The 17,290-nt window shown below is 40.6% G+C and overlaps 1 pseudogene; it reads right to left on the reverse strand.

Moving 5' to 3' along the window:
* LOC117044574 overlaps positions 1 to 17,290 on the reverse strand; it is a 43,810-nt pseudogene that overhangs the window by 16,170 nt on the left and 10,350 nt on the right.

A 17,290-nucleotide genomic window follows, 5' to 3' on the forward strand; every position in this document is an offset into this window, starting at 1 on the left:
GGATTAGTCAATAACTCCCTAGATCCCTTTCTATATAGATGCAGAAGCTCTGGAGATCTACATTGCTGTTCATTGCATTTATTTATTTATTTATTCATTGCTTACTACATAAATTGTGTCAAAGGGACTTGCCATGGGGGGGAAAAAGCTATACGAAAAAAAAGCAATAAATTGTTATTTACTAAAAGTATCAGGGTGGGATGCAGGATGGCCCCTCTCCTTGCACCTATCAACATGGAAGCTATAATTTTCTGGCCAGGGCTGTGCATTGAGGCCTTTGTCACCTGCGTGTGCAAAAGAAGAATATAATATATTTCTTTAGAAAAGGTAAATGTCTGGATCTTTAAAAATAAATGCCATCAAAATTACATGCAATTCAGCTTAAGGGAAAAGGGCTTACTGGAAATAATTTATGCCCAATGCAGAATATAATTAGAATACATTTTTATTCCATATGGACCCAACACAATGAAGCCTTTCACCCTTTACCTCCCAAACAATCCAGATTATCAAACTTTTCCCAATTTGATGTTTTTCTAATAGCTCTTTTGAGTGATTTCAAATGTAGCTCAGAACTGCTACCTCTAATTGCCATGCAAAACAGTGTTGCCCTTTCCTCCGGCTAGGGCAAAACGACTGTGTCGTTCTCATTTGTTACACTCGCTTTCCAACAGTAAAGAGCAGTCTGATTGCTTTAATCATTCTTCTAAGGTCCGTAAAGACTTTTCCTGCCACCCTGAAGTTCCAATTCATTATTTCACACAGGCTTTTCCATCATCATCCCATATTTGCCATTGCTTTCCAAAGGAAAAAAAGGACCCTCTAAATGAAGAGCAAGTGGGAAGGGTTTTTGTCTTACAGAAAGACACACACACACACAGAGAGAGAGAGAGAGAGAGAGAGAGAGAGAGAGAGAGACTAAACCACATGGAAACAGGCAGGAATGTGAGATATAGCATCATCAAGCTTTATTACTCTCTCATAACAGTGAAATAAGTCTGGGGTGTCTTCCATAGCTGTCAACCCTCCCTGCTGTTCCCCACTGCTATATACATAGCTGTCAACCCTCCTTGCTGTTTCCCAATGCTATAATAAGGGAATTTCCCACAAAAAAGGGAAAGGTTGAGAGCTGTGGTGTCTTCTTCTTGCTGTTTTGTGCCTTTGGCAGTGCCAGAGTTGACTGCCAGCTTTAGCAGAATCATAGGTTTGACCCCACGTCACTCAAGAGAACAAGGAAGAGGTGACAGTAGCTAGGTTTGCACTTCCTTTCCAACTACTCCCATCTGTTTACAACCAGGGGTGCAGTGGAAGCTTTGAAAAAGAGGAACTGGCTTGTGTAGCTGGGCTGCTCTGTGACATCTTGGAGCTTCTAAAGAATCAAATTGCTGTTAGATTGCATAACAGGGAGATAGACCATATTTATATAGTCATCCCTCTCTTCTCTGCCCCACCGCCAGACAGTCTATATCAATGCCTTGGCTATCTGCTCATCAGGTGCTTCTACATAAACCAAAAATGTATATTTTAAGGACCCTCACAAAAAAAATGCTGAAGAGCACACAATTGTAAAGAACGGTATATTGATGATAATAATAAGTTTACAATTAATTAGACAAAATATTACATGTATTACAATTGCATACTGTACAACTCAGCAAGACTTACAAAGAACCATATAGCACAAAAATTCGTTTGCCACTGATGTTGCTCAGGTCCATTGTTTGTTGTTGTTGTTCAGTCGTTCAGTCGTGTCCAACTCTTCGTGACCCCATGCACCAGAGCATGCCAGGAATGCCTATCTTTCACTGCCTCCTGCAGTTTGGCCAAACTCATGTTAGTTGCTTCAAGAACACAGTCCAACCATCTCATCCTCTGTCGTCCCCTTCTCCTTGCGCCCTCCATCTTTCCCAACATCAGGGTCTTTTCCAGGGAGTCTTCTCTTCTCATGAGGTGGCCAAAGTACTGGAGCCTCAACTTCAGGATCTGTCCTTCTAGTGAGCACCCAGGGCTGATTTCTTTGAGAATGGATAGGTTTGATCTTCTTGCAGTCCATGGGACTCTCAAGAGTCTCCTCCAGCACCATAATTCAAAAGCATCAATTCTTTGGCGATCAGCCTTCTTTATGGTCCAGCTCTCACTTCCGTACATTACTACTGGGAAAACCATAGCTTTAACTATACGGACCTTTGTCGGCAAGGTGATGTCTTTGCTTTTTAAGATGCTGTCTAGGTTTGTCATTGCTTTTCTCCCAAGAAGCAGGTGTCTTCTAATTTCATGACTGCTGTCACCATCTGCAGTGATCATGGAACCCAAAAAAGTGAAATCTCTCACTGCCTCCATTTCTTCCCCTTCTATTTGCCAGGAGGTGATGGAACCAGTGGCCATGATCTTAGTTTTTTTGATGTTGAGCTTCAGACCATATTTTGCGCTCTCCTCTTTCACCCTCATTAAAAGGTTCTTTAATTCCTCCTCACTTTCTGCCATCACGGTAGTGTCATCAGCATATCTGAGGTTGTTGATATTTTTTCCGGCAATCTTAATTCCAGTTTGGGATTCATCCAGTCCAGCCTTTCGCATGATGAATTCTGCATATAAGTTAAATAAGCAGGGAGACAATATACAGCCTTGTCATACTCCTTTCCCAATTTTGAACCAATCAGTTGTTCCATATCCAGTTCTAACTGTAGCTTCTTGTCCCACATAGAGATTTCTCAGGAGACAAATGAGGTGATCCGGCACTCCCATTTCTTTAAGAACTTGCCATAGTTTGTTGTGGTTGACACAGTCAAATGCTTTTGCGTAGTCAATGAAGCAGAAGTAGATGTTTTTCTGGAACTCTCTAGCTTTCTCCATAATCCAGCGCATGTTTGCAATTTGGTCTCTGGTTCCTCTGCCCCTTCGAAATCCAGCTTGCACTTCTGGGAGTTCTCGGTCCACATACTGCTTAAGCCTGCCTTGTAGAATTTTAAGCATAACCTTGCTAGCGTGTGAAATGAGTGCAATTGTGCGGTAGTTGGAGCATTCTTTGGCACTGCCCTTCTTTGGGATTGGGATGTAGACTGATCTTCTCCAATCCTCTGGCCACTGCTGAGTTTTCCAAACTTGCTGGCATATTGAGTGTAGCACCTTAACAGCATCATCTTTTAAAATTTTAAATAGTTCAGCTGGAATATCATCACTTCCACTGGCCTTGTTGTTAGCGAGGCTTTCTAAGGCCCATTTGACTTCACTCTCCAGGATGTCTGGCTCAAGGTCAGCAACCACATTACCTGGGGTGTATGAGACCTCCATATCTTTCTGGTATAATTCCTCTGTGTATTCTTGCCACCTCTTCTTGATGTCTTCTGCTTCTGTTAGGTCAAGGCAGTGATCCATGAAGGGGTACCGCAAGTAGTGACCTCTTTTACATCTAAATCACTGATGTGACAGGGCTCTTGAGTATTAAGAATGGTGAGAAATACCATACTCGTGGCTTCTAGAGTGTAATGAACTGCTACATCATGAGATACATTTGGATGAGAAAGGAAAGGGGTAGTTATAGCAGTAGCTGAAAGCCCCCGCACTTGGGTGCAACTATTATGAAATAAACCTGAACATAATGGGCATTAAGGGGAAGTCAATCTCTGAGCTGATTGTTCTGAATCTGCTTCCCCACATGGCCACTTTAAGTGCCATCACTTGAGACCCAGGCACCCAGCACACCTTAGAAGTTATGTACTGATTGCTACTACCTATTCACACTCAGTGTTAATACGACACCTTGTGTTGTGCAGACAATATTCCTTTTTTTAAAAAAAGAAAATTTATTATATTTCAAGAATAACAAAAAGAAAAGACAAAATACAAAATACAAAATACAAACACTACAAATCCAAAAAATAAAAACTACACTTAACTGAACAACCAAAAACTAAAACACCAAAAATACAACAAATAAATCCTAAGCATCCTTATACTTATTTAATTCTTACTTAATGGACTTCCTCCCATCTTCTATGCTGCGTTCATTACAAATTTACTTTAAGTGCAGACAATATTCCCAACAGAACCAATGCCTTATGTCAGGATTCAAATAGGCACAATGACATCTCACTGGTCAAGAGTTTTCTGATGTGCTTGATGGTGTAATAAATTCCATCCTTTATCAATGGTTTGTAGCTCAGTCCTACATTTATGTTTACTTGCAAGTCAGTTTTATGGAATTTCTATGAAATTTGATCCCAAGCATGACTTGCAGTCTGAATGGCACATCTCCATGTAACAGTTCTATTTTTTGGAATTGGGTTGGGTATTTGGGGTCTTATCAAAGCAAAATATTAATATTGGCATGATAGCACCTTAGCTCCAAAATATTCAAAACTTCTAACCTGTATTTAAGTTACAATGGACAGTTTGTCACGCATACTCAAAGTAGAGCAGGCAAAACAAAGGTCATCTCAACTTTTTTATGGGACTTCTTTCTGACTACTGGAGCAAACATATAATATGAACTGAATGCCTTTAGCTTCCAAGCTTTTCAAGTTCATTAAGAAACTTCCTGCATGCTACATAAGCACACTGATAAAGAAACTGCAGCTGTAAAATGAATTTCTTTTCTTTTAACTGTATGTTTTTTGCAGTTGGACGAAGTTTTTTTTTTTTAAATCAACTGGTGGGGTTTTTTGTTTTCTTTCTTAAACTGCACTGGCAGTAAAATACACAATAGTTTTTTTCCTGAAACTTCAATTAAATATCAAAAGAAATATGAACTGCTTTGCCTTCAAAGGAAAGAAGTGTAGAGAAGGAAAGAAGTTCTTAAATACCTTTATATTTTCCCCTCAATGTTTAGAATCCCTTTAAGAGCCATCCAAGTTAAATTTTTGCCAACCTCTCATGTTTTCCCTCTTTCTGACATTTGGTTGTTACAATCATATAGACCTAAGCATTTCCAATTCCTAACAAGATTCAATATGAAATATAGGCATATGAATGTACAGCAGTAATTGATCACATTTGTATTGCTTTTGATGCACTTCTTAAATTCAGTGCTACTACCATTTCTGCAGCAACACCAATCAAGCCAGAATATTTTAACTTAGCCCATTAAATCTCATTAAATCAAATAATCCAAATACAGTGGATCAACAGCTCTGTACATGTGGTTGCTGTGTACATCAATGATGTATATGTTGCAGCCAAATAGTACATCATCTACTTTGCAGGCAGGCAGTCCCATGGTGAATTCATGTCATCTCCAGGTAGGACTGGGAAAGAATGCTGTCTGAAATCCAGGAAAGCTGCTGCCAGTCAGTGTAGACAAGACTGAGCTAGATAGACCACTTCACTCCATATAAGGTGACTCCTGGTGTTTCTATGATGCTCTTTTGCTTGGAATTTAGGAAGCCTAGATAAAGGCACTTCTAAATCTTTATTATTCCTTATTGTTATTTAGATAGACCCATAAATGTATGCAACACAAGGAAATGTATAAAACAAAAGGAAAGAAAGACAGGACCCTGTCTCAAGGAGTTTTCAATTTAAAATCCAACAATGAAGGGAAAAATAAAGAGAGGGGAAATGAAGAGCGAGTGAACAGAGTAAAAAGGGATTAATGCAAACTCATGCTACCATCTTCAACTTTGCATATACAATCCAATGCTACAACAACTGATTAAGTAATAATTGCCTTGCACTTCTATTTGGTTTTGTACTTTGAGTAGAAAATGGAAATCTTCCGAAGGCTGTAAAGAAAAAAACAGTTTAAGAAAATGATGAATGGGTGATGGGCAGGATGTCTGAGTATTGTGTTACCTGAATATTACATTCCAACCAGCTTCCCATGTGGTGATCAATGAACCTTCAGCATTTTGCATGTAAGCCTGGGTCTGGTGATCTGGGTCTTGGGAAGGGGCACCAAGCACCCTCTACATCATGGGTCCTATTGAGTTGATCCTGTCTGGCAAAATTTACATTTTCTTCATCTGTATATAGGCAACACTTGCTTCATTCAAGATATCCTGTACAAATGAGACTGTTTGTTGCTGAAGTTAATTCTGCAGATGTATTATTTCCTCGTTGGGAATTTTTCAAGATGTACACTGACAGAGCAGCTGTGCTATACAGAAGTAGATTCTCCTTAGTTTTTCATTTCTACCAGTCCACACAGTGTATGCAAAAAGGACTCTCTGCAGTAGTCCTCAAAGCACTGCTTAAAATTATCAAGCGTGAGTAGCCTACAAACTAACACCTCCAATTCAAATCGTTCCAGTTTTGGTCATTACCTAGATCAGTCAATCATGAGGCAGCTACAAGTGGCTGCCAGAATATATTGCTAAGTATTATGCAAGCCCATCTTCCATTACAAACAACTATAAACCATAAAGTAATTACTGCCCTCAAGTCCCAAAATTGACTGGTGCTGCCAAAAGGAATTCTAATATGTTTTCAGTGGCAAACTATTAGTTTGGGAACGTTGTTAGGGTGAGTCATGGCATACTTTAAAAAAATCAACAGTTCTCTTGAGCCAGGTGAAAATTTACAAACTGCTGTGAAAGCATGTAAAAACTAATCGTTTGTTCAAATTTAGCTACATAAAATAGAAACAATTTTTCTTCACACATTTCTTCTTTGTTTTTGACAATGGGTATAAATGACGAGCCTTAAGTGTGTGTATGAATTTAATGCTTATTCTTTTTTAGCTGCTATTTTGTTCATGTTAATTTTGTTTCATAAACACTTTATTGATTTGTTAATCATATATTATGAGTTTTGCTGTAATTGTGATGTTTAGCCTATTTTTAGTTGCTGTTTTGTTAATAGTGTTTTATAGATTGTATTATTTGATTTGATTTGAAAGCCAGTGTGGTGTAGTGGTTAAGAGTGGTAGACTTGTAATCTGGGGAACCGGGTTCGCGTCTCCGCTCCTCCACATGCAGCTGCTGGGTGACCTTGGGCTAGTCACACTTCTTTGAAGTCTCTCAGCCCCACTCACCTCAGAGTGTTTGTTGTGGGGGAGGAAGCGAAAGGAGAATGTTAGCCACTTTGAGACTCCTTCGGGTAGTGATAAAGCAGGATATCAAATCCAAACTCTTCTTCTTTATGCTGTGATGTTCTGTGGTGTTCTATAATGTTATTGTTTGTAAGCTGCTTTGAGATTCATTTGAATATAAAGTGGCATAGAAATACAATAGATCATATCAAATCACCGTACCTCATACATACAAGATCTGTATTCTAGTCGGATCTGAGCACGTTTCAAAGAAATGGATAAATATGACCCTTTTGTGTGCCTGAAAGTGTTCCTACATTTATCTTTGCCCCTCTCCTGCCAGATGAATTATTCTCCACTGAAGTATTATTTTCATTTCAGGTATTTATCAGTTGCATACTGTGCAATATTGGTCCTTGAAGTGGCCTTCATTTAGTAAGAGAAACAGAGAACATCAAACATCAAAACCTAAAAACAACCCTAAACTAAGCCAGTGACACTCTAAGAAAGCTGGAAGGAAATGCCTTAAAAATATTTTTGTCATGTGGTAGAAGAACGACAAATATGCTTCCTGTACATAGCAGCTATAAGCAGGTTTTAAATTCCTGACATCCATCTTTAGGATGGCCTGACTTCATTCCTGTTTCAAACAGCTGGAATTCGAGAAATATATTGTGATTATTCTGCACTTTTGATTTTTTTTATTACTGATGAAGTATTGACATTATGGAAGATGCTTTTATTGTTAAGGGGAAAAACACATTTGGTTGATTCACTGAGTAAGTCCTATGTGAAAGGTATAATCTCGTGAGATGTGTAATTAGCATTTTAAAAAGCTTTTTTATTAGATTGGAATACAGATAAGAATTATTTAAACACCCTTGACTGAGAAACTAAATTACATCAGAAGCAAAGCTTCCATAGTTTATCATTTTATGTTTGATTTAATACATAGGAGAGAAATGCATTGTTTGGCTATACCTTGCCAATGGGTTATAGTGTTGCCTTGGAAAGAAAAAATTGATTGAACACAGTACTTTTTTTAAAAAAAGATACCTGGAATGTGTGTATATCAGTGCACACTGACCAATGCACAGCCTTCTGGGTAAGGCTTTGGGGTAAAATTTGGTGGGCCTTCACACATGTTCACTTCATAAAATCTGGCCCTCTTTGAAAAAAAGTTTGGGCACCCCTGCTCTATTCTGATGGCATGAGTATCATGACAACCGGTAGATTCTTATCTGCTGCAGCCTTCATCTGCCTTCACAGCCGTTGTAACATACCACTTATCTTCCACCTGTTCTGCCGTTTAGGACTTCATTGATCATTCTTTGTCTAGCTCCTCCCCTTTGACCTTACCACCTTGGGTGACCCTGCTGGGGGTACAAGATTCCTGACGGCTTCGCTCACAAGGGTCAGAGGAACATGCAAGCCCACTCACCATGACAAGGTGATGATCTAGCAAGTGATGATTACCTGTAATAGGCCCCACTGGCACTACAGTATCATACCACTGCAGTATCATACCACTTTAAACAGTCCACCAAGGTATCCTGGAAACTGTGGGTGCTGAGAGCTGTTAGGAGACCCCATTGCCTTCACAGAGCTAGAATTACCTGGGAAGAAGAGTTGATTGTTAAACCACTCTGAAAACTGTAGCTCTGGGCAGAGAACAGGAGTGTGCTGGCCCCAGGGGTTTGTCCGTGAAGCGAGGTCCAAGTCCAGTCCTGGGTCTAGGGGTCCAAAGGAGGTCAAGTCCGGCGGGGAGCGAGGCAGGGAGCAGGTCAAGGTCCAAGGCAGGTGCAGGCACGAGGTTGCAGGTTGAGCATACGCTTGCAACTAAGTTGCTCACACAACTTGGGCTGGGTCTGGCTGGTTTTTATCTGGCCCTATGCTTAGGGCGGCCCCGATCCTCCGGAGACTCGCCTCCCCTCCGGGCCTGGAGGCGAGCACTCCTCCTGTAGGCACTTAGCTCTCTTCGCCTCTCTGTCCTGAGCCTCTGCAGCTCAGGAGAGGCTGGTGGGTTACTGGACCCAGGGGCCGCCTCAGCTTCCTCTGATGAGTCTGGGAGCGGAGCACCTGCAGGCAGTGGGTCCTCCCTCCCATCAGGAGCCAGAGCAGACTCTGCTGATGCCTGTACCTGGGGATCCAGCACAGGTGGGGATCCTTCAGGCTCAAGCCCTGGCCCTGGCTCAGCTGGTTCTGGAGGCGGGGAATCCTGTGCAGGCTGGGATCCCTCAGCTTCAGCATCAGAGTCTGACTCCCAGGCCATCACAAGGAGTATATTAACAATTCTAAACACGCTTTACAAACTACACTCCAAAATATGGACTAAGCCACCCTTCTGGTCTGTTTCAGCGAGGAATAGAGAATTAACTCTGAAACTGATGATTTTTGACTCCCCATCAGGGACATTTCTTTAAAAAAAATGTTTCTATAGACGCTGGTAGTATTTCTAGTTTATTGAATCAGGAGCTGCTGCTTAAATTGTCAACTCTGTTAGACAGCAGTATATGCAATCTAGGGTGCCTCCAAATGTTTTGGACAACAATTCTCATAATCCCTGACCATTGCTTGGGCTGGCTGGGGCAGATGGGAGTTGGAGCCCAGCAATACCTGGATACCACATGTTCCTTACCCCTGGGTTACTGATTTCAGTTAATATCTACTCAAACACTTGTGTTTGTTTGTTTGTTTTTAAAAAAGAAAACATACAGTAAGCTGATTAGTAGGTTTGAAAAACACCCTTCATTTAGCTGTGTTGGTACGTGTTCTAAACACATGAGTAGATTCGATGTTCTAGTTTGGGGAAATGATTTCACTTTGGATCTAAAGAAGAGATTATACAGTTTCATTACAGGGTGCTTCCAAGAAACAGCTTAGAAATACTCCCCTGTTGGATATTAGAAACAATCCGGCACTTTCATATTATTGAGTTGAGCCATGAGGGTGAGTCTCAGATGAAGGCATTAATATTTTAAATAAAACCCTTTTCTCTGCTACAGTGAAGCAGTTGACTACTTCCTGTGTCAGTGTAATGATTATAATAGTTGATATGTTTTGCCTTATTCTCTCCTCACCTATTGTTTTTCTTCCTGTCTTAATGAGGTTGCAAGCCTATAGGCAGGGTCCAGTTGATTTAAAATCTGTACAGTTCCTAAGCAGTTCTTTTAAAAGTGGCCTCCCAGATGTTGTTGGACTCCGTCTCCCATCATCCTTGACCATTAGCCATGCAAGGTAGGACTGACATCTGGAAGGCTGCAGATTTCCTATCCCTGTCCTGGTCTAAAGTAACCAATGATGATGCTGGGTCATGGGAAGTCCTGCTAATTCATCCCTTCCTCTGATTATAGTTCATATATGGGGAGACCCGGCCAGATGGGCGGGGTATAAATAATAAATTATTATTATTATTATTATTATAGAGTCCTAAGGCTATGTGAAAAGGAGAAAATAGTTCCTATGCCTTCACCTGTTGCACACAAAAGGGAATCTTAGCAGTTGCAGCATCTCTCAACCCTGTCAAAAATCTTGCACAAGGTACAGGAGACTTTGAATATGTACTGCTTTTCGCTTCTGGGAGATTCTGCCTGTATTTGGCAATGTTTTGTAGGCCAAGTTGCAGTTGCTTGAGTCAGATGAAGTCGTTTCAGGAGGGAACATGGGAAGTTATCTTATACAGATCCAGAACATTGGTTCATCTAGCCCAGTATTGTCAACATTGACTGGCAGAGGCTCTCTAGGGGTTGAGACTTCTTCTGTTTTTCTCTACCCTATCTGAAGACATCAGGGGTTGTCCCTGGGACTTCTTGCCTGAGAAACATGTATTCTACCACCGAGCTAAGGGAAATCTAGCCACATAAGAGAATGTAAGGAAAGAAATATAAATGAAAGTTCCCAGAATATATAGGACCAGGTTACACAAATGTGTCGTCAACAGGATATGAGATTTGTAGGATTTATGTCTTCATACCTGCTGTGGCTAAATGTATTTGAAGAATAGATATTTATTTTATTATTTAAGTTAACTACTGGCCTTTGCTGAATAACTGCATGATGAACTCTGTCTTCCCTCATTACCTTGTTGCTGTCTTGTTTCCCTTCATTGGCTCGTTCTTAAATGTCAGCTTCTAGCTTTCCAGAGCAGGGAGTGTGTCCAATTTCCCTGGGAGTGACAAGCTTAGTATAAGTTGAGGTATTCCAAAATAACACGCAGTAATCCTCTTTTCAGGCCAGCCCTTGCAAAGTAAGCCATCTGCAAACTAACAAACACTTGAGCGTATCACTTGACATTCTCGTCAGTAAGAGGGTTACGGCAAATGTGCACTCATCCCTGTTATTTATTGAAAATGACTTTTTTATTGGTCCTCCTCTCCAATAAGCACAAGAGATCATCAATTTTTTAAAAGCTTAAGCAAATAATTCATCATTAACTATTTTTCTTCTATATTTATCCCCCCTTAAAAAAATGTAGAATTGACTCTGTTAAGTTCCTTATTCCCAAATTTCTTATTCTGCAGTGGTGTAATTTAGTGGAGATGTTGTGTTTGTGTGTTTAGTGTCACTTCCCTCTTTGCTGGGTTTCAGATCAAATGCTACTATTATTTGGAGTACCTATATTTTTGGCTAACTCAATAGTTCCATGCACCAGGCAACTATTATTTTTCCCAATCAAACCTGAAGTGGCACCTCTGATATTGTTTAAAATTCTGCTAACATACATTTTTTGGATATTGTGAGTTGCTATTGAAATGATAGACCAACCTACTTTTAGTCTAATGATTGAAAGCATGTATGGTATTCTGTGGTCCTCTAGATACTGTTTTACTCAAACTCCCATCTGCCACAGTTAGCATGGGCAGTCATCAGGGATGATGGGAGTTGGAGTTCAACAGCATCTAGAGGACCAACACTGAATTTCCTACAAGCAAAGATTCTTGGTTTGTTAGCTTATCATATTCTCAATAAATTGTCCAAAGCCAATGCAATTAAAACAGTCTTGACCTTACCATTCTGCTGGAATGGCCAAACTACATATGTGACCATGCATTTGGCACCAGGGCTGGCCCTACAATGAGGCAGAGTGAGACAGCTGCCTCAGGTGCCAGATGCTGAGGTGTGGGAAGGGAACAGAGCTGTGAGTGCCTTGTATTCCCTACGCTAGCATGCTGCCTTCAAGTGCAGTGTAAAATACTGTCCTTCTACCAGTATTGGAGTAAGATTCAGCAACCACTCCAACTGAGTTCTCTAGGTGCTTTGGGGCAAGGCCCACCTTGTCCTTTACCCCCCAGGCAGCAAAATGCCTTGCTTTCCTTTTTCAGCTGTGGGCCAATCCACTGTCACTCAGACCTTTGGGGGGGGGCTGGACTATATTTTGAAAAAAAAATATGAATGAATTCCTACAAATAACCCAGAGATGCATTTTAAATAAAAGCACACATTCTACTCATGTAAAAACACCAGGCAGGCCCCACAAATAACCCAGAGATCCATTTTAAATAAAAGGACGCATTCTACTCATGTAAAAACATGCTGATCCCATGGCCGGATTTAGAAAGTGATTGGGCTGCATCCAGCCCTCGGGCCTTAGTTTGTGGACCCCTGCTCTAGCCACTATTTAAACAGATACGTTTAAACACATGTTACATTTAATGTAACAAATAGAGTATTCACCTAAACTTGTTTCACTCTAAGTTGAATTTTCAAGGGTGAAATATGTTAAAATCATAGAATTGTAGAGTTGGAAGGGATCCTGAGGGTCTTCTAGTCCACCTCCTGCAATGGAGGAATCTTATCTTGCTCCCTGCCTTGAACACCTTTCCCATTTCTGCTTTACAACATAGTGGTTGAGGTATGTAAATAAGAACTACAGATAGTCTGACTAGCAGATGGAACAAAGTACTTTCTGTATTGTAGGAGCCCATAAAGTTAGTGCTGGATAAAAGGGGCAGGAGGAAGAGTGATGCTTCTTTGTGGGGACATATCTGGACATATGGCATATGGAAGAATGAGATTTCCATTCCCTGGAGTCTGGTTCAGTCAGCGTAGGGTAGGCCCTTCAAGTCTCTTGAGCTATCCCTGAACAGCATGTGGTGCAATGGTTAGAACAGGCTTCCTCAACCTCGGCCCTCCAGATGTTTTGAGAGTACAATTCCCATCATCCCTGACCACTGTTCCTGCTAGCTAGGGATCATGGGAGTTGTAGGCCAAAAACATCTGGAGGGCTGAGGTTGAGGAAGCCTGGGTTAGAATGTAGGAATAAGACCTAGGAGACCAGGGTTCAAATTCCCATCCAGCCACGGAACTTTCTGGGTGACCCTGAGTCCGTCACCAATCCTCAGCCTCTAATTTACCTCACAGTGTTATTGTGAAGATACTATAGAGAGGGGAGAACCATGTGCACTACCTTGAGCTTTTTGGAGGAAAGGTGGGAAATAAATATGATAATAAATCGATATCAATAAATCAATCATGTTTTTCTTTGGTGATTCCCATTGAACAGAAAGGGTGATGCATTTACATGGGCTGAGGTTTGCAAGCGAGGGTTCTCCCAAGCCACTGAAGCCATTTCAACAAAATACCATATTTTCATGTGAGTTTGGTGAGGTGGAGGTCGGCTTTTTACAGGTATTTGTGTTACTGAACTTCAATACATAAAAGAAACAAAGGGAGGCCAGGTCTTTGAAACTTGTTTGTCAAAGGGCTGTGAAGCATCTGCTTCCCAAGTTCAGCTTTTATTTTTTCAGAAGAATTGCTGTACACATTATAATTAGTTTCTGGTGAGGTTATTTTCCCACCAGCACTTACAGTAGTTCTTTCGAAATTACACCCCCCCCCCTTTTTGGTAATCTTTGAAGAACACTGTAAATGTAGCATACATGGCATGTTAGAAGTACATAAGACAAAAAGTCCCTGCCCTGAGGGACTTAAAGTCTAATTCCAACAGACAACAATTAATGGGATGACAATTTAATTCAAGAGTGGGGGGAGATGTCAACAAAGAGATCAGTACTTGAAGGCTTCTGGAGAGAAATGGATTTGGAGCAGGGATTTGAATGTGGGGGATGGCTTTTGTCAAGACCAAGAAGTGGGAAGCTGCTCATAAAGCCTGAGGGACAGTATAAAAGAACCAAGACTCAAAGTGGCAGGCACAAAGGAGATACTAGGAAAAGACGACTGTGAGGTATACAGATCCAGGAATGAAAGCAGGCATCAGTGTAGAATTGTGGGATTGGGGAGCTGAAAGCAGGACTTTTGATAAAGAGATTCATAGTTATTAGCTATTATTTAGAACATTGTTCACCAGTGTGATACCCTCCAGATGTTGTAGGGCTACAACTTGCACCATCTCTGACCACTGGCCATGTTAGCTGAACAAATTCCATATAGACTGGTAGTACAGACCTGTCAAGGTATTTCACATGCAAACAGGTGTAGTGCTTCTACGCTTTGAATATTTAGTGTATCATCTCAGATTGGCTATCCATGTCTTAATGCTGTTGTAACTGTGTACTGGTTTGGCAACAAGGTCATGAGTTCCAGGCATCAGCCTTTTATAGATGAATATTTCCAGGTCATTTCTAGGTGGTGGGGAGGGAAGGAGCGTTACTGGATTATATTTCGTACTTGCAGTATTCTATCAATTCAAATGCAAGGGAGAAGACAGTAATCCCACCCTTGTGCTGGGATTCAAAGTGAGCAGGCAGTCATTCCAGTGATGAAGAAGTGGCAATACATGGATTGGTTATGTGACCAAGACACATATGGTATGGAGTTAAGGTGAATGATAACTCTGGATATGTGCAACATAAAATCTGCACTAGGGCAGTCCCAAAGTGTTAATATAATAATAATGCATTTGTGTATGACTGAGTTGGCTATGTAAGCTTATTTTATGGATTATCATTAGTATGTTGCAACAGAAATGATGGAAGTCAGCTTTATTTTGAGACTGATGAAATTTAACAGTTGCTTGGCATCATTAAAAACTGAAATCTCCATGTATGTGTGCAATTAAAATTAGAGACCATACTGTGGTGAGGAAGAGTGATAAAGATAGCAAGTCAGGAAAATTGTTCTCGATAATAACAAATTACCCATAAGCAGTTCACAGAGAGATTAATGAATGCTTGTTGCCAGTCTGAAAAACATCAATGCTGGTAGCAACTGCAAAGGTTCGTGTCCTCTTCACTGACTTCCTCCTCCACTAGGTGAACCGTAAAAAGAACAAGACCAAGTGTTGCTAATCAGTAGTGCGTAACTCCAGCCTCAGCAATCTGTCACCAAACACAGGATAAAAATATAGCACTGCCATCATGCAGGGGTCACAAAGAAATGAAGTAATTGTTCTGATTCAAACAATGACTCAAACAAGTAGAGCTATTTGTTTGCTTGTTTATTTGTACAGCTGTCTGGCTAGCTTCTTCCGATGAGTTAAGAACATAAGAAGAGTCCTGCTGGATTAGACCAAAAGCCCATGTTGTTCAGTATCCTGCTTTCACGGTGACCACCAGATGCCTATGGGAAGCCTGGAAGTTGGACATGAGTGCAACAGTACATGCAATTCCCAGCAAATGGTATTCTGAGGTATAGTGCCTGCAATACTGGAGGCATAACAGAGCCATCATGGCTGGTAGCCGATGATAGCTTTATCCTCCATGATTTCTTCTAATCCTTATTTTATTATGTATATCCAGACCAGGATGAGGAAAGACAAGCTCTGAGAAAGGCAATGCTGACCTGGGTGTGTGACAGGTGGTTGGATGATCAGCAAATAGTAGGTAACAGGGTGTCCACATTAGAAACAGCTGGAAGCAGCTGGCCAGATTTGGGTATCAGCAGTTCCAAAGCACTTCAGAGCTGCTTCTTTTTTAAAAAAGTAATTTATGTGTGTAGGGAAATAACTTGTATAAAAAATGGGAAACTCCATATTCTGATAGATCACAGAGATAAATATTGCAAGTCAATTAAATGATCCTTTAAAAACAATATTATGAGGAACTCTTCATCTAAGAATGTGTGTAATCAAATCATACCCATAAAACTATTAAATCAATGTTACAAGGCATAATGCAATGCTTTCTAAAAAGCTGTATAACCAAAATAGACTTCTAGAAGTGCACACATTTTAAACACTGACATGTAACAACTGGCTACTAGTCTAGCATCTGCTAAGGCTTTATGTATTGCATTTGGTTGGATTTCTGAGCTCTTTGCTAAATAATCAAAATATATATTGATACAGTTGGATTTCCTTCTTAGAAATGGCTTTGCATCTTTGGCTTTTCTACTCTTGTTGTGTGATGCTCTTCTTCCATCTCTTTGCCACAGATATCGGTACCTCAGGACCTGGGAGAGCTCCCAGGGATGACACATCAATCACAACTCATTCTCCATTACCGACTTGCCTGCACTATGATTCCATGTTTCTGTGTGTGTAAATGATGGAAAGAGCCAGATGCACAAATGTTTCCATGGGACCTCCCCCCCCCCCCCCCGCTGAGGATTACAATTTGTGGTAGAAAACGAACTGCTAAGTGCCTGTAAACAGTCCACTTGCTGAGTTTGTTCTTCCTTTTACTTTAAAAAAAAAACTGCACTGGCTTCCTGAAAGCCCAGCTGCCATGGGGTGATCAGCAAGTGGGATGGCTGTATAATGCAGACCACCAGAAATATAGCTTACAGGGTAAAAGAAATGCCCCCCCAAAACCAACCTCTTGGTCACCTTGAAAGTTAAGTTATGTGCAACAATAACCCTGCACCCAAACTATGAGAATTTTGTCAACATTTTCTCTTCCTTTCTTTCCATTTAGGAAATTATATTAAGGTGTTCTCCCTCCCCCCTTTCTACAGTGTCCAGTGAAAATATATATATACAGTGCCTTTAGAATAATTATCAAATGCGTTTTTTGGGGGAAACCCATAATATTTTTAAGCACATCACTAGCTCTAAATATCTATTCAGTGGACAGATACTCAGCTGGCCCATTTCCCCCCAACAGAACCAGACTGACTGCAGTTCAATAACAACAACAACAACAACAACAACACACACACACACACACACACACATGATTTAAGAAAATAATAATCAGCCAACCAGTCATAATACAAGAACAGATCATTAGGGAGTCTCCTGATTTAGTAGCACTTATTGTGTATCAGTTTTTCCATTCTCCTAACTTAGAATCTTGGCTTGCAGATATTATTTCATTCCCCCTACCCTCATCTTTGAGTAATGATCTTTTGTCTCCTCAAGAGCTCAGCTAAGAAGCAATATAGTTTTATTTCCTCTCTTCTCTTTTATCTCATATCATCGCCTCT

This window comes from Lacerta agilis, chromosome 3, assembly GCF_009819535.1.
Source record: "Lacerta agilis isolate rLacAgi1 chromosome 3, rLacAgi1.pri, whole genome shotgun sequence".
Taxonomy (NCBI): domain Eukaryota; kingdom Metazoa; phylum Chordata; class Lepidosauria; order Squamata; family Lacertidae; genus Lacerta; species Lacerta agilis.